The 24,492-nt window shown below is 41.8% G+C and overlaps 2 long non-coding RNA genes across 2 annotated transcripts in view; both read left to right on the top strand.

The window, feature by feature from the left end:
* Window positions 1-906: 906 nt before the first annotated feature.
* On the top strand, window positions 907-1,860 carry LOC137481568 (uncharacterized). The gene is made up of 2 exons (XR_011003548.1): window positions 907-998; window positions 1,485-1,860. It is a non-coding gene; the product is annotated as an uncharacterized lncRNA (long non-coding RNA).
* A 174-nt stretch (window positions 1,861-2,034) lies between these two features.
* LOC137481772 (uncharacterized) overlaps window positions 2,035-24,492 on the top strand; it is a 34,826-nt gene continuing 12,368 nt past the window's right edge. The window contains exon 1 of the long non-coding RNA XR_011003677.1: window positions 2,035-4,669. This is a non-coding gene — a long non-coding RNA (uncharacterized lncRNA). The remainder of the gene's footprint in view (window positions 4,670-24,492) is intronic.

The raw sequence follows: 24,492 nt of genomic DNA, 5'->3' as shown, positions 1-24,492 counted from the left end.
AGACTCATTTTGATTGTGAAATACTTGCAGAAGTGCATTATCAGAGAGCCTCAAAAGGGTTCATTTCAGAGCTAGTGGTTCGAGGCTCCTCTGATGTGAAGGAAAAGTAGATAATGCCTCATATTTCAATCCGACCATGAGCAAAGACCCAGAACAATCAAATTCAGCTCCTTTGCCCTTTATGCCATACTTCACATCTTCTTACAGCACTAGGACTAAGTTTGAGCCAGTGGAAGCTGGAGCAAACTTGCAGAGTTGCAGCAATGAATAGGGCTGAGAGAAACTGGGATTGGACTCATGGGGACATTTTAACAGCTCTTTCTGATCTACTGGGGGAATAGCAGCAGGATAATTTAATTCCTGTCACCTCAGGTGTAAAGTGGTCTTAGTGATGATGGGGATTTCCAAAGTGATGTGCTCTTGATTTGCTTCCTTTCTTCTGCCCCTTTTGGCTCAGCTCATCAGAGCAACTGGCTCATGGTCCAGGCTGTAATTTGGTTCATGATTAAAGTCCTCCCTCTCCCATGTGCTCCCATCACTCATTCCAGAGGGGATCTAACTCAGGTAACTGGTGACCATTCCTAACCCTGAATTGCCCAGACAAAGCAGGGAGTTGCAGTGTCAGGTATTGAGGGTAATAAAGCAGCTGATCACAGCTCCACTTCCAATCCAGGCGCTTTGGAGAACTGGAACAAAACATCTTCCATGTGGCACCAAAAGTCAAAGTACAACTTCAGAATACACCAGGGGCTGCCCAGCCAAGGCAGCAGAGAAGTCATTGCAGGCTGCTATATTAGCTTCAGAAGCAGAGGGAGTGTTGGGTTAATGCCCCACAGCCATCTGCTGCTGCCTTATAACTTCTGAAAGAGCTGTCCCCTTCCTGCTGGTTCAGGTGTGCTGCCTTCCTCCCATGTCAAACGCACGGCCTTAGAAGAGCTCTGAAGGCTTTCAGACCTTCCTTAGGCAGCAGTCAAAGTCTGAATATATTTTATGTCCTGGTAGGATCTCACAGAGGAGAGAATATGTGCTGTGATGAATAAAAAATGAGGCATGCAGAGGGTAGTCTAGAAAAAAATAATTTTAACCAGTTGTTTTGATTTTCCTTATGAAAAAGTCTCCTATTGTTATTTGAAAAATGTGAAAATCAGCTTTTTTAATAACCATTTTTTTTTTAAAGGAGGGGGTGGAGGGGTCTAAATGGCAGGTATTTTCATTGTGACCCTTTTCAAAAAATGCCGTGCAAACATATTTCTGTAAAGAGCACACAGGGCTTAGGCTGCTTCGACAGTAGCCAAAGCAAGCAGCAAAACATATGAATGCCTCCAGACTGCTCCCAGGGTTTTGTTCCACTGCCAAAAGCTGAGACTCACACTCACAGCATGAGGCAGCAAACTCCTCTGGCTTTATGTGCTTGCACATGAGGTGGATTTAACAGAGAGATTGTTACACTACCCTCACTTCTTCCCTTCTATTTCTCCCTTAAGGTCTTGCTGTAAGAAAATAATATGGAAGTAATTCTGGATCCAATGATACTGAAGGCAGATGAAACAACTTTGCCAGTTGCAGCACATATTTGTCAAAACATCTGTGCTTGTGCACACTTCGGAAAGACCAGTTTGAGCGTGCTTCATCAGGATGCTTCTGTCTTGTGCCTGTGGATGGCTGGATATTGGGAGATTTCTTACATACTGTGTGTGCTTCCTGAGGCTGTTCAGAATACAGGATCAAGATGCTGGAAGGACTTTTGGTGTCTGCACAGGAGGATCTGGATAGCTACAGGTGTTTTCCTTTCTGTGTCTTTCTGGCATTCAGGGAATATGGGATGAGCTCTGTGCATTGCTGGTGGGGCATCATGTCCTAAGAACAGATCAATCCCATCACCATGGGACAACCTTTCCTTTCAACTTGCCTGTTCCCTGAGATCCTGCTCAGCTAATGGGAGTTAATTGTCCCCAGGGTAAGGAAAACAGGCAACAGTTTGAGTTTGTTGCTCTTCCATCACCCTGGAGGAGGGGAGCTGCTGGGGGATGCTCCACTTGCACCTTGAGCCCTTGTGTAACCATCAGAGTGGCTCTGATCTGCATGGACACTTTGATGGACACGGTCATGAAGCAAATGTGAGCATTTCCCTCACCAAATCCTGCTCCCCAGTCCATGCAACAGCAGGAGGTTCAGGCCTGGAGTCTGCAGAGCATCTTTCCAGGATGGGCCTTGAGGAGTGTGCCCAGTATGTATGAGGAATGTGTGTCTGCTGGCAAACATAAAATCCTCAAATCTATACATGTGGAAATAGATCATGTCAGAGAGAAACTTTGATCACCCATGTGTAATTTTCTCATATGCAGATGTCAGCTTTCATAAAGCTTATGAGTTCAGTTTCAGATTAATGTGAGTTTTGCCCCCATCTATTTTGCATCACTTAAGAAAGGTTGACTAGGTCCTTAAAAGAGTGTCAGCCCTGATTAAATCAACCTTTAGGAATCATCTGGTAGAACCTGGGCATGTCTCTGTATTTGGTAATCTTTTGTCTGCCTTTTGAACTGTCTTTTGTTCCACTTCTGCTTATACACTAAAACAGGCCGACAGTAATGCTCTGTCATCTGCTATTCTTGGATTACGTGGATCATAAGAGATTTTAATTAGATGAAGCAATGACTTCTGAGGGTTTATTTGGGGAATTACTTCTGTGGGTCTCCTGCCTGTGCAGGAGTGGGAGCAAGTTATGAAAGCTTTGGAGCTGTATCAGTAAGTTTGAAGCCTCTTACCCAGATCTCTCCACTTTTCCCTCCTTTTTCTGCTTCTGAACAAAGGGCTGCAGATAGAGATCACAATCCTGTGCTAGGAAAAGCTGTCTTCTGAACACGTTCGTGCATGTAGAATATTTCCCAGAAGCAAATGCGTTTTTCTAATCTCAAGACTTCTCTTTGTGCATCGAGATCAGATTTTAAGCAATAGGAATTCATTGCCAGACTTCCCCTCTGCTATGTACAAATTCTGCATATCAAAGGTGGCAGGGTTTGTCTGTGCAAAACTGATTTCTTGGAATTTGTGAGGGCAGGTTTTATCCAGCAGCATGGTGTGATGGCATCACTGAAGGGCATTTCTGTTGCTTAACAACTAAACAGAGTCAGAAAAGGGGAGAAACATCTTTAATATGATGACCAGGTGGGGGTGCAGGAATTTCTTCCAGGTGTTTCAGGCATCAAACAATTCCTTGGCTTGGACTGATCAGCTTTGAAAGTTACTATTCAAGATTAAGAATGTTTAGATGCTAAAAGTTTATGCTTTTGAAAGATCTGTTGTAGTTAGCACTGAGAGCTATCCCGTACAGCTCTGCTGTGCCTGCTTCTCCCATGTGGGCATTTTTCCACTGACAGCTGAGCTGGCCTCAGCACCTGTCTTTTAAATGTCCCCAGAGAGGAATCTCCTGGTTGGGTGATGCTGTGGGGGTGACCCTGAGCATCAGCTGAGGCAGACCTCTGTGCACTGATGTTAAACCAAGTGCCTGCTTGTCTCTGAGCTGTCAAGTTGTCACCAGTAGCTTAAAGAGGCCTTATTTCCCCTTTAAGATGATGGAAATCACAAGATCTTGGTTTTTTATGGGCTGACTTCTTTAATTTCTTCTTAAACTGAGACTGCCAGACTAAGCTAAATTATACACAAACATGCCCAGCCATCAGAACCCAAAGAATTTGAATTATCACTGTATTTCAGATGCAAAATCCTTACTATTCAATCTTCTTTCCTGCTGTGTGATATTAAACTAGATACCTAATCACACTCTCTGATAGATTTGATTTATATTAAAATAGTTCACTTGCTTTGCTGAGTAAGCTGCTCCTGTGTCTGGTTCTGATCTCAGGATTTCAGTCACGTAACCTTGAAGCAGATAGAGACCTGTAGAAGAAACTTCTTTAAAAGTAGGATTAAACTTCTTTAGAACTGGAATTAAACTTCTTTAAAAGTGGGATGAATTCAGCTGGCATGAGCACAGAGAGGTGAACTATCCTCTCTCTGTGTTTGCATTCATGACTGTTAAGAGGAGATAAAAGGGTTTTCAAAAAGGGATGAAGGAGAGATGTTATATGAGGAAAATGGGGAAAATGATAATGACATCTGTGGAAGTTTCTTATTTGATTTTTGAAGTGTGAAATATTAAGTTGGTCAGTGATGGAATGCTACAGGCAGAATTATGGATTCTCGGGAATTTATATTGATTCAGAGGAAAATGAAATTTAGGATGTATCTGTGTGGAAGGTGGCCTGAACATTTAAAGCATGTCTAAGAGTCTGCAGATAATTTTGCATTCAGAGAAAGAGATGAATTGCTCTCCCTTGCACCCAAAAATCTCTTTGGGATCTATGTGTGTAAAGGTATCAATGATGCCTCATTCACAGAATTGCTTTGAACCACCGGAGACCTTCACCAGAATCAGTGATTTGCAAAGGTAAAAGCCATGATTCTGCAGGTGTGCTGGGGTCTGTGTGAGATGGGGGACAGTTGAAAAATCCCCTTCACCTGATGGCTGTGGAAGGAAAGCCTGGAAGATGAGGATTCCTGACCCAAAAGAAGCTGTTTTCTTGCTGCCAGTGTCCAGGAAGCCTTTGTGGTGCAGATGTGAAATTAACAGCAAAACTTACTTCACTGTCTTGCCTTGGGGAAGCTGTGAGTACCAGCAGCCACACAAAAGAGGTAGTGGAGGGCCAGGGAGGACCCTTGAAAATACCAAATTGTATCTGTCCTTCCTGGTGTAGTGTTCCAGTTACTTGTGGCTTCCATTGCCTCAACTCCACAGCAGTAAAAGCTCAGTGCTGATATTTGTTGTTTGTCCTTAGATGTTGCAAGTGTAAGGGCTGATCTACTTGGAGAGGGATTTTTTAATTGTGAGATTTTTATTAGCTCACTTTTTAATCTCATTGTAGGGAACAGAAAAAAACATGGTTAACTTAGGCTGTAAAAATTAAGGGAGTTCTTCATCAACAGAGATGTTCTGCAGTAACCTCTGAACACCAACAGTGGTGACAAAAACTGGACTGCTTTTGAAACATAGCTGAATGCGTGAGGTACTAGTGCTAAGGAGCTATAACAACCCTAATTAGGGTTAATAATTTTACAAGAGATATTAAGCTTTATTACTGCTGGAGGCCATTTCACCCTGTGGTTCTTGGGTCGGACCTGTGGTGGTGTCCTCTTATAGAGCAGTAGTGCGGCTACACTGGTGCTACTCTTGATTTGCACTGTTAGAGAAGAAGGAAGGAGCCAACATATTTCCAGGGTATATTTTGTAATACCTTATTCAGATTTTATAGAACCCCACTGGTTTCCTCCCTCTTAAACACTTTAAAATTTTCTCACACAAAGTGTAAGATAATTCAGGAGGGAGGAGGTGCTGAGGCAGCCAAAGGCGTGTGTGATAAATTAATGTAATTACTCAGGTTTGCACTATAGCTCAGAGACTGCACTGTGGGTGCAGTGGGTGCACATGAATGCAGTAATAAAGGTAATATATCACCAGCATAAACAGAGATGGACACATAAACACCATCTGAGACCCACACTCTTTCTAGATACGTTGTCTTGCCACATCTGGCCCTGTGATAACAGAAAAGAGCTTTCATGCTATTTTTACTCCAGACTTTCTTTTCATAGGACTTTTGTTTGATTTCCTACTGCCTTTCCCTCCTCCTCTTTGCCTCTGACTGCACTCCACATGTGCTTGGGCATGACAGTAAACATGCAAAATCACATCAGCAAGGCAGTCACAGAAGGAGAGAAAATGTACTTTTTTTTTTTTTTTTCTATTTGTCTTCTCAGATTGCTCTGACTGCTCATGCTGGCTGAAGAACTTGGTTTGGCTATTCAATCTGCTAAAACAACCTTCCAAACTTGTTGCTCGGGTCCTATCTTTGGACCCTCCCGGCAACACAAACTTCTTAATCAAGTTGTTTTCCTTTAAATCCTCATCTAGCTCAGCAACTCATTCCCTTATCCCATACTTACCCACCTGACTCTCATCCACTGCTCCTGTGCTGAAGTTTGTAGGAGACAATTTAAAATGAGAGATGCCAAACTCCAGGTGTGGGAGTGGTTTCCATTGCTCATCTTCATATTTCTACTGTTCTTTTCTAATGTTCACTGTGCAAGGATCTCTTTGTGGGGGCAGGTAACCTAAAGACAGAAAAAACGTGTGAGCAAGTCCTGTGGTTGTGTCTTAAGTCTTTGACATTCGTAATGAAATCTAAATTTGATAGGGGTTCTAAGAGCCAGATCTTTGATTTTTGACCAGTTGATCAAGGAACTTGATGAAGCAATGCTTTATTCTGCTATGGGATTTCTCAGCTGGGAGACAAACCCCATAAATCACCACAGAGGAATCTGTGAGAATGAGCATTTTCCTCCTGTAAGAGATATTTAATAGAGAGATCCCAATGAGAAGATCTTTACTACTCTGCTGTAGGGTTTTGTTCTACTTTCCAGTTCTACAAGTCCTGCATAGTTTAGGAGGTGCAAAAAGTTGTCCAAAACCAATTTTTTTCCTTTCCCCCCCTCCTTGCCAGAAGTGTGAACACAGCATCACACTTCCAAAATGTTCTGTAAAGAGACTCACCCCCACCTTAGCAAATATCTAGGGAGAAGTCTTCAGTCTGTATTTATAAAACATTAATGTAAGAAAATTAGTGCTCTTCTTTACTCCCAATGTGAAAACTTTAGAAAGTGTTTTTAATAATTTTTGTCTCGCTGACTGGCTTGCCCCGTGGTGTAACAATAAGGAGTTATGAGCAATTTGCCAATGAAATATTTCACTTTGAACCTTTGATTCAATATATGTGAGTCCATCTGCAGTGCACTACTTTAATATCACTTGATCTGCAATAATAACTATAATTAAAGCCAAAATGAAGTTACTGTTGCCTATTTTCAGGTTATTTTTCCTCAAAGCAGCTCTGTGTAAATCTTCTTATGAAATATTATGAGCCTGAATGTTTTCAGATGAGAATACCAGGCCAAAATTGGAGTTTTTCTGAAAATACTCTCAACAAAGTGCAGAACCAAATGTTTGATGTTTTCTGGGATTCCCAGTAATCTGAGTACCTTATGCAGCAGCTTCTTCACAAGTTGTTTTGAGGTAAATATTCATGGCAAAAGCAAAGTTGTACATCAAAAATATCAGTGAGTAATGGATGGAACATGCTAGAGCATAATGCACATGTGGTCTCTCTTGCAAAAAAATTGAGCACTGCTCTGCTTTTTACCTTTGTGTCTGTAATAACCACACACAGGGAATTCAGGGAAAGTCCTGTACCATCTGGGTAGCCCATTTTCCCAGCTCAGATGTTGTTTCCTCTCTCTCTCGTTTTTATGCTCTCTGACTAATGAGGACATTGCAAATACTCAAGCATTGGAAGTAAATCTTTTTCCTTTGGAATTAAAATATACACCATTCAGTCTCAATAGCTTCAACTTTGTTCCCTCTTGTTTGTCTTTTGCTTAAAACACTAATAATAATAACAATAATGATAATAACAAAAACATTCTGTCTTGTTTAGGCATTTCCTGAGTCAGTACTAAATTAAACACAGAAATTACTTTCTATTGGCCATTGGAGATATTAGAAACACAAAGATGTCCTTGTTGTTGGGGCATCTAGAATGGGGTGCTGAGAACACAAAAGATACTCAGTTAAGTAGATTTTGACTTTAGAGCACCCCAGCTCAACTGGACTAATGTATTTATGGGGTCATCCAAGCAGGCATGCAAATTGTAAGTGAAGGCCAGCAATTGGAAGGGAAATGTTTGCCAAATTCACAGGTTTCTCTGTGTCTCCCTATAGATTAATGATTGCAAGAGATTTACTTTTTAATGCAGGCAGGTGGATTGGCATAAAATAGAATGTCCGTGGTAAAGAGGCAGCATCTTGATGCTATATTGATCTTTAAAAATTTTGCTTTTCAAAAAAAAGATTGTTTCTGAATGATTCTATAAAATGATAAGTGCTTGCACTAGAAGGGACTGGACACAGTGTCCAAAGAGGTCCTGTCCATTGTTCTGACCACAATCTATGTGTATGAGTAGGAAAACAAAATATCTTTAAACACTAAAGCTTTAGTTTTAAGTTTTGAACAAAACTTGAGTTCAGCTCCTTTATGCAAATCTATCCCAAAGGGAGGGAACAAAACCACTGCATTCTGAGCCCACTGGAAGTGTATTTGAGTAATTTGCTTTCTTTTATTCTCTGCAAAGATTCCTAACCTAAAACACGTGAATGGGATAATTTGTTTAAAATGCTTTTTCTTCTTTCTCTTTATGTTGCCTTTGGCAATTTTAAGCCTTCAAAGGCAGCTACAGTTTCTTAGCAGTCTGCTCTACTGAAGTAAGACTTTAATCAAGCTCACTAGCATCCAAATATGATGTGCAGCTGTACACTGTGCAGCTGATTGATTAATTTTTAGCCTCCCTGGGTACCTCAGAAAAAGTGGACGTACTGGCAAGTTGCAGATACTTTTCATTTAGGTATTTACTGTTCTTTTCTCAACCTTACTTCATTTGTTCTACTGTGAGACATAGGAAGAGGGTAAATGGACATCTTAAATCTAGACAGTGAATTTCATGCTAATCAAAATAAGATTTTGGGTTTTTTCCCCAAAGTCTTAAGGATTAGAATCATCCAAAAAAAAATTAAAAATATTTCTGTCAAAGAAGCCATTTTATCAAAAACTGGAAAAGAATGAGTTTTGTATAGTGCTGTATAGTCACTATGAGATCTGTTTAATATAAAAGAGGATCTTGAAACAGAATCTTCTGTCTTGAGTACAGAAAGGTGGCCTCAGCCCCTTTTTTCAAACTTATCCCAATGTGGTTGTTCCAGTTTGCTATCTTAGCCACCCAGCAAGTTCATTACTCTGGCTTGTCTCTCTCTCCTGAAAATTTTCATGAGAATTGTTGAAAGGTTTCATTTTAGTTCCACTGTGGAGTGAAAATCAAGTCTCAAGATCATGACAGCTGGGGCTTTGGGGTTCTCTTTTCCCTTTAATGGAATGAGATTGCTGGTTTTAATCTGCTTCCATGTACTGAAACGACTCCTGTGTTCAAATTGGCATTACTGACAGGGAGACAACTGTAGTTTGGGTATCAGTTCTCTGGGACCTGCAGCCTGCCTGGCAAGGAGATGTCATCAGGTGGGTTTTACCTCATTTAAATGCCATTATTCCAAGGACTTGCTCAATCTGTGTACTCTGAAGTGGGAGAGACACCACAGAGAATGGAAAGATGGATGGCAGGCTTGGATGAATGCCCTAGTTAGATTCTCTATATTAGATTGTCATGCTTTTCCTGGCCCAGATGCTAACATCTAACACATTTTTAATACTATTGCCTGTTGAGATCCTATTAGAAAATGATTCAGAGTCTGGAAAGTTAGGGGGAAAAAAAAAAGTTAATTCCCTAGAAATAATATGGTCATTATGTGTACACTGAATTCAATATGTAACTTGGGTTTTTTATGGCCTCTCTACCATCCTGCACACCAGCTTTTTAAAATTGCAGTCACATTCATTATGAAGTAAATGCCTAGTGCAAGTGATTCTCAAAACAGTTTGTAATTTAAATTCCTATTGGAAATAAAAGTAATGACCCACAATAGCTCATTAGTGGCTTTGCAAATGTTCATTATTTCCTTTCTCTTTGTCTTTCTCCTGGTTTTCTCCCCTTACTAAAAGACAGGGGAGTTTAAAGGTTTAGACTACCTTTAGAGCTATCCATCTCTAATGACCCATGAAAATGAACATTCGATTCCTGAATGAGGAAATCATCATTCCCCGGTGTTTTTGAGGGGATAAATGTGTTCACTTAGCAATCTGTGAGGAAGCTGGGTATTCCAGGTGATTTTAAGAAATTATTTTATATTTATGCCTAGGGGAATTTTAAAAATTATTCTAAAATATCAAAAGAAATAGGGAGAAGGCCAAGAGGTCCCTAAAAAGATGGATACGAACAATTTGGATTTTTGAATCCAGGCTGTTTTTAATGATACCCTGGATGCTGCTACACTACCAAAGATTTGCCTGGCTGTCCTTTGCTTGGAGATGCACAAGGAGAGATAATTCAATTCCGTGGTTCTAAGGAGGGGCACACAGCCCGTTTCCCCTGGCTTCTCTGTCAAATGAAGACCCAGCATCTACCATGCAGATATCCTTGGATTTCTGGGGAAAAGGACACAGGAGAGAGGGTTGCAGTGACATTCTGCATTGTCTGCTGCCATGAGCAAGATTTAAGAGTGCCTGCTCTGGAATGGTGTTATCCTTAATAAGAGGGTCACCCTTAAAAATACACCCTTAAAAATACCCTGATTCTCACTGCCCTGAAGTCTCCAGCCCCTCAGCACCACTCTCTCTTTGTCTCCTTTATGCTGGCTCATGTGGCAGCATTTGCTGTGGCTCTGGAAATTCCAAAACGCTCCCTGCCCCAAAATCCTTGCAGCAAAAATTCAGTGGGATCAAACCTGTGTGCCACATGGCTCAAGCATGGCTCTGCTGTAGGGTGTGCTTGGAGAAAAAAAAAAAGAGGGCAAAATATCTTATTTATCTCTAGTTTCCCTCTTCCCCAGTGATTTTTTTCTCCTCGTTAGCAATCAGTGTGCTGCTGATTGCTGGTGAGGCAGGCCTTAAGGCAAAGCTCTTTAGAATATAAAGTAACAGATTGCTTGCTTGTGGAAGGCTCTGATAAGTGCTCAGCAGAAGTTAAGTTTCACTGACTACTTTCTGTGTGTGCAAAGGGATTACTTTGGCAACATATACGTGAAACAAAACCTGGTAACATGCTTAAAAGCATTACCCATTGTTGGAATTTGGGTTATTCAGTGCAGTCATTAGATCACACCCAATAATTCTGTAAAAATTGATTTTTTCCATCCTAAGGTCAATTCATTTTACTGCATTGCTTCAAGCAGGTTTCTCCAAAGCACAATGCTCCTCTGTGAGCCACCAGCACCTTGGCTGGTGTGCTGATGTTTACATTAGGTCATCTAAGATTTAGGTTTTACTGAATTTGGACAAAACTAGCTCATTTGACCTATGATGCATTGCTTTTAAAAAATAACAAGGAATGTTCCTTTTCAACCTTCTTATCTGCTTCTTGCCTGAGCTCTGAGATCACTTCTTTCTGACTGGTGAGGCTTGCTGGAAGCAGCTTCTTCTCTCTGAGCAGGAGAGCAGCTGCTCTCTGCCTGTCTCTACCTCTCAACAGAGAGAAGCAAAAGGTCAGTCTCGGTTTCTCATAACTGGCATGCACTACATTGTTTTCTTTTTCAGGTTTTTAGCTCTATTCTTATTCAGATCTACTTACCACACCCAGTGCGTTCTTCCCCCTCCTCTGGTGTGTACTCTGGTGTGTCACTCTTCAGTTTGGCCTTCGGGGAGGTGTCAGATGTGATGCTAACCTTTCCAAATCCCAATTTAAAACAATATTATCGTTCTCACTTCGCTCACCATAAACTGACTACACAGTACCACCTGCTGATGGGCCGGCATCACAAACCTGGCTTTTATTACTGTTTTGGTTTTTTTTTCTTTTCAAAGGCAGAGTTGTCTCTGACAGCATTGCCTTCTTGGGAAGGGGCCCTGTGTAAGAGGCAGGAATGTTCTCGTGTTTGTGCAGTGCTTTGGACTCTGTCATCTGCAACCACTTAGCAGAAGGATAATGTTGTGTCAGAAGGAGACTTGTGCCTTAGAAGAAAGGGTGAATAGTGTCCATTTTTTCAGAGCCTAAAAAGGCAGAAGGAAAAAAAAGAGAACATAAGCCAGCAGGCCTAAGGCTATTCTGATTTGCATCAGGATCTGTATAGGCCCTGTATGGCTTACAAAGCCTAGGAATCATCTACTTCTGTCACCCACCCCAAAGTTCAGGAATGAAGTGTCTGAATATCAAGGTCATTATACTTCATTAGTCTTCATTAACGTGAGAGCTGATATTGGTCTGATCTCTTATTTCAAAAGCTTTTACTACTGAGGCACCAAACCCCTTGCCCCCCCACAAAATTTAGGAAACTTCTGTCGTTTCAACTAGGAGCTTTAACCCTTTGTAAATACAGAGAAATATTGATTGTAGTTTTGCAGTTGTTGATTCTGAATCTGTCACTCACCCCAGAATGTTCCAGTAACTTCTGGCCTAATAAAAGCTTGCAGAATCTGTCCCTTCTTAGGGAAAAAAAAACAAAAAAAAACAAAAAAAAACCAGCTCAGTGTAATCACAGCCAGATAACTGTCAAAGAGAAAAGGAGCAAAGCCAAGAAAAAGAGGCGACAGAGCCAGATCTTGGTATTTTGCAAATCCAGATTGTCGTCTCCTTCAATTATTCATCGGGTGATTAAGACCAGTCTATCCTATAGGCAATGCTGCTGGGTTCAAGAACTTCCTTTTCACCCAGTTTGCATGGCTTTCTCTCTCTTTTTTTGTCTTCTCTTTTTCTTCTTTTAAGATGTGAAATACTCTGGTGCATGGGTTTTGGTTTAGGAAGGCTTGCTTTTTTCTTTTCATTTCATCAAGACAGAGTTCCATTTGTTCAGCATCTGCACAGGACAACATCTGGAGCCCCAGGAAATTCAGCTGCTCTGTGTATGACGCTTAAATGAAATTACTTTTTCATGCACTTCAGAAGAGTATCAAGAGCATCTCTCTGACCAAACAGAGCCTTTTGTTCTCCTCCAGCAAGTGTTTCTCATTAAAAATGTCATCCCCCTAACAAATTGCTTCATTGCCTTTGCAGCTGGGGTTATTGTTTTCATGATTTTGTGCTTGTGTGATTCTCTAGGGGATCAGAAAGCTGGGAGAAGCAGGGCTTGGTTTCTTCTCCTTTTGCCTTGTGTGTGCCATGCTTGGACTTCCCACCTTTGGGGTGCAGTTTCATGTATTTACCTCTGTACCCTCTTGGCACAGCACTCAGGCTGCCCATGTGAGGCAGAGCATGAGCCTGTGGGGACTGTCCCACTTCTGTTCATGGGGACTGTCCCACTTCTGTTCATGGGAACGGTCCTGGGGGCTCTGAGCAACCAGGTCTAGTGCAAGGTGTCCTTGTCCATAGCAAGGAGGTGGAACTCAATGATCTTTAAGGTCTCTTCCAACCCCAACCCTTCTATGATTCTGTCTCCTGGGGCTGTTGTGCTTGTACAGGGACGGAAGGTGAGAAGAAGGAGAAAGCAAAGTGAGAAATATCCATTTAAAACTGGAATATAAAGGATGGCTTTTAATGAGATAAGCATATTTTGCATGAAACTCAAGGGTAGGTAATTTTTCCAGGAAGTATTCCCAGGTGGAGTATGTGGGGCTGTTGAGTCTGCAAGAGAACCTAAATTATCTTTAGGCACTTAGGAACTTAGTGGTGACTTTTCATGGGAAGTCTGATCAGAAATAAAACTAGAAACTAAGGGAAGGAGCTGTAGGAATTCAAAGGGAGAGAGCATCAGTCTGTACATACTGCACCAAGTCTAATAGTGCAGAATGTGTGAAATGCCTTGCCATAGTGACAACACTGTGCTGAAACTTACCCAGCAGCATAGAGCTGAAAGGTCTGTATCGTTTCCTTGAAGAACCACTTAGAAAATGCCAAAACTTCAAAACCCATTTTGCAGGCAGGACTTTATTTAAAGCCCAAGCATAAACCCCTCATTTTTCTCACCTCTGACTTTTCCACTAGGATTGCCTCTTTCCTGCATCCTGAAAAAACCTTCCTCCTCATCCTCCCCTGAAGAGAGCTATATGCCAAAATCTTAAACTCACAGAATGCCCCAGGCTGGAAGGGACCTGTAGAAGTCTGGTCATCTTGGAAGTCTAATTTAAATAGCAAGTTGTAAATAATGTAGAAGCTCCATCTCACTGGCTTAAGTGTTCCCTGCATGTTAACACACCATTTGCTTAACCTGAGATCTCTTTTTTGTAGGTGACTACAAATTACTCCTTAATAATTTCACTGGCCCCATAAACTTGCTGGGTAATCAATTTACACAGGCTTATTGCCCACTTTCACAGTTCTAGTGCTGGTCCCACAGTGTTTGCAGTTTTTCTTCAAGTGTTGATTTCCTGAGTCATGTATTTCTCTGAGAATGCAGGTTTTCAGTTTTTCAAGTGGCAGGAGCTGCAGAGAAATGTTGAAAGGCTTATGCCTAAAGAATCATAAGTGAGAATGTAAGTACTATTCATCATTTCTATGATTCTTCACAAATCTTATTGCTATTTACACATTCTGATCTTTAAAACTTCAGCTTGTCATTCCAAATTCTCCTTTATTTAAGAAAAAGATTGGGCTACTTGCAAACAATTTTTTTTCTGTTTTAGTGAGCCATTTCTTAACAGGATGATTTTCCAGGTTTGTTTCTCTATTTCATGTGGGACGTGAGCAGCCATTTAGCTCACAAACCACAACAGTTACCTTTGGTTGTCTCGGGCACAACTGATTTAACCATGTTACCTCTTCTCCTCCCACTTTTGAGCAATGAAAACAGTTCTTGTTTGTTAAATATAGCACCAGGCACAGCCTTCCTGTGAAGCAGCTCCTTTCAGGCTGAAGCAGAAACATTGGGCACCACACTGTGGAAAATAAGTATGTAGCAGTTGTAAATATACACGTATATTTATATATATAAAACGGTGCTAGAGCCCACAGTCTGTAATTTGTGGGTGACCTTTAACTACATGAGGATAAATGGTTACAAATGAGGACCTCTGCTCTTGGCTTTCATAACCTATTTTGTTACTTCTGTTGGTAAATCAAAAAACATGTATATCCATGGGGTTTTTGGAGTGTAACATTTGGCTTAGATTTAAGCTAGGATAACTGAACAAAGTGGAAAACCAAACAAATAAATATGATTATCCTGCAGTGTTTTGTTTTATGGAGTCAGGTTCTGAAATAAGTGAAGCATGTGGGATACTTTAAGGTCTGTAAGACAGACATGTGCTATTCCCATAATGAAATCTACTCCCTGAATTAGGTCTTTGTGCTGTTAAGAGGTTTTTCTTGTGTTTATTTTGTTACAAGACTGCATTTTTGCTGGAGTCAAGCAGCATGTTAAGCTTGGATTTTCAGAGGTGCTCGTGTGATGAGGCTGGTGTCATGGATCTCTCTTCTTGCAGGACCAGCTATGGTGAGGGTATCAGTCTTCAAAGCCCAGGGTGTTCCAAGAGGTTTGGTTTTGAAATGCACTAAGAAGGATTATTTGGGATGTGCACAGAAATTCAGGAATGAGATGGAAAGAAACACATTTTTTCCAGGTAGATTATTTGCTACAAAAATATCTATGGGTCTGGGGGGGTGATGGTGGTTCTCTGAGAGCACCAGGCAGGGAAAGCTGGAAGGAAGTCACATATGGTGTCACCAGCCCCTATACCTGTTTGATTTTTTCCCCTATCCTTAAATGCACATAAGAGCTTTCCCCATTCTACTTGGTCACCACAACACAAAAAAATAAGTTTCAGGAAGTCTTCCAAGACCTTAAATAGTCAAAAACTCTCTGGGCTCTTGATTTCTCTGCCTTGGTTTCAGTGGGTTAATTTCTCTGTGGCAAGCTCTGATTGCTGCTGTGCTGTGACCTATCTGTCTTTTTCTTTGAAGCCCAGATATTCATGTCACAACAGAGAATAAATGCATTTGTCTTCATGAATTTGTCAGCTCATTACCCATTTACTTCAGGATTTTCCTGAACAGGGAGCAAAATGAAAAAAACCCAAAAAACCCAAAACACAAACTAAAAGTAAAAGTGCCGATGGACCATTTCTGTGTGGATTTCCTTTCTTTGATCCCTCTTGCATCCTTTCTTCATCTCCATCTCCACTAACCTAGTTTGAAATCTCTGCTTCATCATTTGGGCTGTACCATACACATTCCATCTCCAGGTCAGCCATTTATCTCCTGTTTCCTTAGAGGAACACACAGGGACCCTGGCTGGGTGGATGCACACAAGTCTGGCACCTCTTTTAGTGCTTGCAAAACTGGAAACTCTATTTGAGGAAGTGTTTTCCTGAGGGGTAACATTACAGGGGAAAAGAAAGAAAGCACTTCTGGCATCTTAGGAGAAGCATTCCGTAGGTGGCTGGACAGGACTGATGATGGCAACAGGATTTTAATTTGATTACAGCTCTAGAAACAATTACAAAACAAAGCCAAAAGCAGTGTGGTTTGTGAGATGCCTAGAAAGAAATGTATCTTTTGAATTGGAAAGGATGGGAAGGGAAAGAATATTATGAGTGTGACCACAGCAAGGACGTGTGACACACTCCAGATCGCACCGTGCTGGTGCTGCCCTTATCACCTGTCACTGTTCTGCCTTCTGTGAATCCTCATGTCCTGCATTAAACCCACAGGTTCTTTACACACCTAGGATACAGAAATCAATCTCTGCTAATAGTTCCACTGTCTGTAAGATCCCCAGCTTCACTTCATCTCCCATACAGGTTTGTGCCTCGCCACAATCTCCTGAAGTATTTCCCATCAGTATTTTCCTTGCTGTTATACTGAGCTTCCTGATGGTTTATCCTCCTGGTTATTACAGCAATTTAATACAGAACTGTTGCACATGAGAGAAAACAGAGGTCAGCAAAAGCAAGATTGGGATCTCTCTGGTTCTCATCTTTTTTATGGTTAAAAATATCTCTCTCCTCAAATGTGGAGGGATGGTGATGCTGTGAACGTCATCCTGCTTGTGATGGAAAACGTTTTTCATTGTGTCCCAAAGGTGCTCTAACTGGATTTCTCTCATTTCCTCTGCAAGTTTGTTCCACAGCTGCAGCTCCAGCCAGGAGACTTTGTCTCTGGCTTTTGCACTTTTTGTTCTGGACTTTGTGATTGGTGCTGTCATGAAGAAGAAATAAGTTTAACTGTCCAGCCAGCGCAGAGATGGAGAGCAGGTTTGCAGTGTACCAGATGCTGCACCAATTACTCCAAAGATGGGCCCTGAGGACCTCAATTAGGAGGAGGAGGAGAGTTGGAGCAGGTGGAAATCATGGGCTGGTTTTGTAGCTGGTGGAGTTAAGCAAAGGAGCAAGCCACGGGGGAGTCTTTGCTTTTGGTTTCTATTTCTCCTGAGTTGCTGTGTCTGAATCATGGATACTGTGCACACCTCCAACGTGACATATCTGGGGATTGCAGGTGCCTTTTCTCTCAGTTATTTCACTGTGTAATCTCTATTATTTTGTTTTTAATGTACCTTTCTTGTGCAAGATTCATTATTCTGGCTTCTGTGCCTCAATCCTCCTCCCTGAACAGGTGGCAACTCTCATTTCCAGGAATCTGTGGCTGTGTCAGTGAACTTAAGAGCTCACCAAGATTAAGGATCTTTCTGCCTTCGCCTCCTTCCTTTTGTTCCTTTTTACCATGCCCTACATTTGGGCAGCCAAGGTGCTCATGTTCAGCTGCAGTCCCCTGGGACCTACCCTGATCTTCACTGTGGAGGTAGTTTTCATTTTTTTCTCTTTATGGCTTCAGCACTATTCCCTACTCTCCCGAACCAGTTCCTCCTGATTTACATCTGTCTGGGGGCAGCTGAACGGGTTTTTCAAAGCTGCTTATTAAAAACTCCCTCCCTTATGCTCTGTTTCCTTCTGCTGCCAGCTGTTTGCCCATGTTTCCATAGAAAGGTGATTGCACCTTCCCTGCCCTCCAAAGCCTGGCCTCAGCAGTCCATCCCCAGCTGACCCTGTCCCTTCTCCTGCTGCCTGGCCCTACCTCACAGCCCTTGGCAGCACACCTTGTTCTGAGAGGTGTTTCAGTTACTGATGGGTGAGTGACTTGATTCGGAGTTTGGTTTGGATAAGCGCCCATAAATTGTAATGCTTGACTGTAGGTTATCCAAACTATCTGGGCCTCTTGAGACTCTAAATTGGCCTGGAGGACCAGCTGGGAAGGCTGTTTTCCGAGCTTTTGGCACTTCCTGATCCCAGAGAAGCTGCAGATAGCATGGCAACAGGCTCTTGCATGAGAGGTCAGCGTTTTGGCTGCTTGTTTTAGCTGGATCCTTAAAAAGGAGTGAGCGAGCAAACAAGCCCATTTAGAGCTAGGTGGTCCCATCAGCCAGGTGAAACACGAGGCAGCTGTAAGGAGCTCTCTGATTCCTTCTACTTGAGATGTGCATTGCCAATGATTGCTGGCATTTGACAAAGTGGGGGATGGAGTGACTGTGTATTGGCACAACATTGGATGTGGCGCCTCAGTGCAGTAGCCCAGGGTAGGTCTGGGTCGAGAAGGGATGCTGCAACACAAAAAGTGGCCACTGGAGCTGGCTTTGCTCAGACAAAACCCCAGATCTACAGACAAAGTTGTGACTGACAGATTAAAGAGTGTATTTTTGCTTGCACTACAAGCCCTCATAACGATGTGTGTACAAACAGCTACAGTGTCATGGCTAATGCAATATCCTGTCTGCAGGGAGAGTAGGAGATTTGGATGTGAGCAGACTGAGCAGTTCCTTGGCAGAGCCTCAGCAGCTCCAGCATGCAGTAGTTCAGTGGCTTTCAAGCCAAAACTCTGGTGGAGATCATTAAGGGCCACTGATGAACCTATTCTCCCAGACTTTGTCTATACAGTTTTTAAACACATTAGCACTGTCCATTTATAATCACTAAGACAGAAAGATTGATGGGGAGAGAGAGAGAGAGAGAGAGAAAATCCTGTCTTTTATAAATCTCTGTAAAGGCCCATCTGTTAAAAAAAAAAAAAAAAAAGTCAAACTTTTGGACAGGCTCTGCAGAATAACTCCTTATTCCTATAACTGCAGTTGTGGATGGATTCCCTACAGAGTTTGGAGGTGGGATCGAGCTTATAACTTCACTGCCAAGTCTGTGAGACAAAGAGAGCAGTCCTCTGACCTGATGATGTCATCTATTTTCATTTACCTTTGAATTCACTCTTTTCTCAGCCCCAAACCACTGGAAAACACAACCATTTTGCCAAATATGGGCATAAAATGGAAGGCAGGTGGAAAAGCTACCCCAAAACCTACATTCCCTTTACATTATAGTACATTCTTTGGGGTAATTTGGAATGTTCTGCTGTTTTGCAACCCTCCCTCTCTGCAGCTTAGCCCTGGTGCTCAGCCTTCCCTGCCCATGTGGTGCTCAGCTTCGTGTGGACGTCATGAAGTTATTGCTAAATCACAGCTGGCTTGCCAAACAACTGCCTCTTCCTCTTGCCAATTCTGTTCAGCCTCTGAAAAGCTACAGGACTTGTGCTGGGCCCCAGCTTAAATGATGTGCTCAGTTACAAACACAAAATAAAATGCAGTGCAGTAATAAAGTAGTTAAGTTTTGATTAATTCCATGAAAGGGTTAATGGGATTATTTTTTTTTTTTAAATTCTTTTTTTTTTCACTCTCAAAGTAGGGAAAAAAAAAAGACAGAGTGAGAGACCCAAGTGGACACAACTAGAACAAAGCCCTGTTTATGATTAGTATGGCTGAAAATATCCATGTTGGGCCAGGTGCAGATGGCTAATTCCCCCAGACTACAAGCCAATTTAAACCATAATTCCTGAGATAGACCACTTTTCCCAACATTAATGGAAACCAGCTGCCTCCTATTAATAATATGGATGATTACAAGAAAAAAAAAAGTGGGGGAGGGAGTAGTGGAGTTAGAGAAGACATTATTTTCCAGACTGTTGCCTGTGTCCTGCTGAGGACAATATGGAAAGCTATGGAATATGAGTCTTGAAAACCTGTCAAGTTAAATACACACAGTGTGTTTGCTCAGAAGAAGGATGGAGTTATCAGTGTACTTCTGTGTTCCAGTGACAAGGTTATTTAAGGCCTAGCAATTGCATTTATTTAGTAATTTGCTGGTGCTTTGCTTTTGCCTTCCCTCTGCTGGCACTGGATGGTTTTGATTAGCTCCCTAGAAAGGGAGCCCATTGCCTTTGGTGCACTGAGCCTGGCCGTTCCCACTGAGGTCTGATTTTGTGTGAGATTGTAGAGCACATCAAAGTAGAAAGACAAAAAAATTTATGAATAGCTCTCCTGAGAGCCTGACTTGCTGGTTCAAGAAATTTGTTCAGGCTCCCATTATGGTTTGTGCCAGTGTGAGGTGAAATGGGAAGACATGGCAATTCATGGTGTGTAATGGCAATGTGTCTCAGGAGTGGCTTTTTTTTTCTCTCTGTGTTCTTTGTGATTGTTTTCCTTTGGTTGTTTTTGGAAATCTGAGTAGAATTTATTTTAGATTAAAAAAAATATAAATGTCACACCATTCTTATTTGTCAGTGAGGCAAAAGCTAAAGTCCTGTGGTATCAGTTGTTTTGGCTATACTCCTTGCTTCTTATGTAGACAGGACTCTTAACACAAGGATCATGTCTTTGAGGCTGATGAATAAAGGAGACTCACTAAAAATGTCCCTCTTGCCCCTGATGGAGATGAAAAGGAGCCAATTTCCATTTCCCAGTTATTCTGCTAGGATTGTGTGGGATTCTTGGAGACATTTAGCTCACACAGGCTGCAGTTCTTCTTAGTCCATTTGATGATAGTCTGCAGACTTGGCACTGTAACTCTTGCTGGAGGGTTCTGAGGGGAATTTTTGTGTACCTGAAGAGGTGCATAGCTGGGGCAAGCTGGGACTGCCCTTTACCCAGCCTGAGGATACAGAAGGATTTGATGCCTTCTCAGACCATGTGGGGCTTGTACATCCTTACTCCAAAAGGATGAAATCTAAGGGACTCTCAGAGCTTTTCCTGCTCCTCTGTCATGTGTGAGAGGAAGTGGGGGAGAAACACAGACTAGGACTTTGATTCTTTAATACCTTGATCATTTGACTTGATGACAGCCAGGAACCATGGTTCTTGGTAACAACTTCCCTCACTGACAAATTTCTGCCCTTTGCTAGGTTACAAGAAGATCCCTTTTCTAAGTCAGGAGCAAAATACCCTCTAGATCACAAACTCTTAGATGGCAACTTAAGAAAAAAATAAATCTTGGACCTTCTAGCTAAGGCATGAAACTAAGGACATTTCAGCAACACATCCCAGTGGCAACATTTTGTTTTCATTCACACATCTTAGCAGCCCAGTCCTTACGTGGGTCACCAGAATATCTCTCTGGGGTATTTACTGTAAAGAAGAAAACCTCTACTGGCCCTCTCCAAATTTCAGTAGTATTTAAAGCAGACAAAGCAGAGGTAATGAGAAAGAGATTATTGATTTTATGTATGTAAATAGAGCATAGCTGAGTTGACAATGATTCTTTAAATAATTGAAAAAATCTGCTTCAGCTGACAGTAGTTCACCAGATAATGAGGCTGGTAGTGGAGGAACGTGAATAATTAGAGAGTAGGATTCTTGCTGCATGGAATTGACCCTTGGGGGCTTAGAGAAAGAAGGATTTGTGGCTGCTCTGAAATGCTAGTGGTCTGCTCCAGCATTCCTCTTGTCAATACGAACCTTGTGTTTTTATTGGAAACACGTGTCAAAACAAAACAGCGTTTGAGGCTGCTGCTGAGAGAAGGTGGGCAAGTCCAGAGACAGCAAACCTGTTTTTCTGTTTGTTGCCAAAAATTCCATGCCACTGCTGCCCATCATCTCAGATGGAAAGAGAGATGATGAATGCCCTTATAATACACTGGTGATTCTTCTTCTGTTGCCTCCCCAGTGAAGTTATTTATACTCAGAAAATTAGAGAAATCGGGATAACCAAGGCATCTCACTACACTTTGATGAAGTCTGGATTGAGGGCTTACATTGCAGTACTTCCCTGGAGAAAAGCTGTAGCAGCAAGTGAGTACTTACCTCTCCTGGACAGGCAGAAGGACATTCACTCATATGTAATATTTAACTCCCTGTGGGCTGCCAAAACATTTTGAGAACTTGGTAAATTTTGAGTATCGGCTCCATTACCTGCATTTTGGAAAACTCAAAGGAAAGAGGCGAGACACACAGTATCTGATGTTTGCATAAACAAGTATTTGGGTTTACTAATTTTCTTTTTTTTTTCCTTTTTCTTTTTTTAATTTTTATTCAATTGGAAATTATTTTGTTGGACTGATGTTAAACATCTGCCTCTTTCTCTGCCCTCCTTCATACCCCAGCTCCTGAGATGGTTTTATTTCGTGGGTGAATTAAATTGTTTTGGGAGATAAGATCCCAATTTGTAATGTGCTTTAGGGGCTTTCAGAATGAAAGGCAGGGATTGAAGTAGAGTATTTGGTTATTAGTGTCTCCATATTTCTTTCCCTTGATCTACCTGTCCCATCGTGTTGTCAGATCTTCATGGTTGAGGTTTGAGGCAATAATGGTGAAAGCTGGAACATATGAGCCCTATTTAAACCCAGCACCATCATATTTCTGGAGTGAATCTAAGCCTAATTGAAAAGGCAAGTGGGTTTCTCTGGCAAAAGAAAACGTGGCTGTCATAGGCTTTACCAAGTTCAGTTAAACAGAGTAGAATGTGCTCTGGCATCTTTGTTTGGTTTCCATTTTAAATATAAAATTAAATAAATATAAATGTAGATATATATAAATATATATATTAATATATATATAATATATATAAATAAAAATTTAAAACATATTTCATCTGGTGTCGGTTTTAAGGATGATTTACAAACTTAAAAAAAAAAAGAACTTTGCAGCTTTTCAAGGTCTGGCCCCTGAGATGCCAGGAAATAAGTCTCTCCTCATCTCCACAGTATCATCTCCACAAGAGTTTGTGCAGGCTGCCTTACACATCACCTTATGGGCAGCGTGTAGAGTTGTCACCATTCCTCATCATCTTCTTATGTATTTCCTCTTGCTCTGCAATAGTTCAGGAAACAGAAACTGTTTGCTTCCAAGTTCCAAAGGATTAGAGCCAAGCTTTGGATTGGAGGCCCATGCAGGTGGGATGAGAGCAGCCCCATTTCTTCCCTGCTGCCATAAGCACAAGCAGCTTTGAGGCACTTTCTTTGACTGGTCAAAATATTCCAAAGCTTTCAGGCACAGCTCAATCTGTTTCCATCTTCTGAGATATTTTTCAATCATCACTGTTATTTTAGACATATTTCTTTCAGTCACTATCCATTTGCAGTTTAGAAGTTTCATATGACTTTTTTTCATAGCTGATACACCTTTTTTTTTAGTTTGAACCACCATTTGATGATTGTCATGTGCCTTTCAGAACAGAGTTTATGGGAAAGTTTCACCCTCAGTAATAGTTTTCTCAAAATAGCTTCCTGTATTATTTAATTACAAAACCTAAATGCATTCTTTAATGGAATATCACAAATAGATATCAATTCTACAAATCTAAATCCACTTGTTGTGGTCTTTTGATCAAGTGCTGTGTTTTTACGTGTGTCTGATGCATTTTAGTGTCCTCATTGCTTCCTGAACAAAAGCGCTGCTATGAATCAGGAATATTTTAAGAAAGGTTATGACAAAATGAAAGAATTTAACATTGAAGAAAGGTAGCAGCCAGTCAGCTCTGGATGGCTCCTTTTGGAGACCTCATCTATCATTTGGGAATTGGCACTGGCAGCCCCTGGATTACTGAGGAATTACATGCACTCTCTTCTCGCAGCGGTGGCACAATTGTTTTGAAACTAGGCAGATCTTGTGTGTTTACTATTTGGCAGGTTCTGTGTTTTTGGCTGGCAGCCACGCTGAAATGTGTTTAGTTTTAATTGACAGCCATGGTCAACACTGCAGATCCCAGGTAGGTACTGCTAATCCTGACAAGGCAAGGCAGAAACAGACAGGCTTGTGTTCCAGCTAGCCAGAGACTCAAACCTTCAGGAAGCAAAGGCATTTTGCCTCCAGACAGTTCTGAACCTCAGGAACTCACCCTTCAGTCTCATCTCCACAGCACCTCCTTGTAAGCAGCCCCCAGCCACGGGAGCTGTAAGAAGCTGCAAACAAAGTGATTGTGTGATCAGATTTTGTAGAATGGTTCAGGTTGGAAGGGACCAAACCTCCCTGCCATGGACAGGGATGCCACTTATTGACCCAGGTTGCTGCAAGCCCCATCCAACCTGCCCTTGAACACTTTCAGGGATATGATGTTCTCAGCTTCTCTGGGAACCCTGTGCCAGGGCCTCACCACCCTCACAGGGAACAATCTCTTACTAATATCCAATCTAAACCCACTCCTTTTCAATTTAAAGCCATTCCCCCTTGTCCTGTCACTCCATGCTCTTTTCCACACTCCCTCTCCAGCTCTCTTGGAGCCCTTTTGGGTACTGAAAGGTGCTCTAAGGTCTACCCAGAGCCGTCTCTTCTCCAGGCTGAACAACCTCAGCTCTCTCAGCCTGGCTCCAGAGCAGAGGTGTTCCAGCCCTCGGATCATCTCTGTAGCCTCCTCTGGACTTACATCAGTCCATGTCCTCCTCATGCTGGGGGCCCAGAGCTGGACACAGAACTCTAGACAGGGTCTCACAAAGGCAGAGAAGAGAAGGAAATACCTCTTTTTATCCTGCAGTGGGAAGCCAGGTGCTAGTATCCTTACATGAGAGATCTTACTAGAGCCCGGAGACATCCATTTTCCTGGGTTTGAG

The sequence above is a fragment of the Anomalospiza imberbis genome, chromosome 13 (assembly GCF_031753505.1).
Source record: "Anomalospiza imberbis isolate Cuckoo-Finch-1a 21T00152 chromosome 13, ASM3175350v1, whole genome shotgun sequence".
Taxonomy (NCBI): Eukaryota; Metazoa; Chordata; class Aves; order Passeriformes; family Viduidae; genus Anomalospiza; species Anomalospiza imberbis.
Note: the sequence above shows the minus strand (reverse complement) of the source record. Positions and strands in the feature narration are given on the sequence as shown.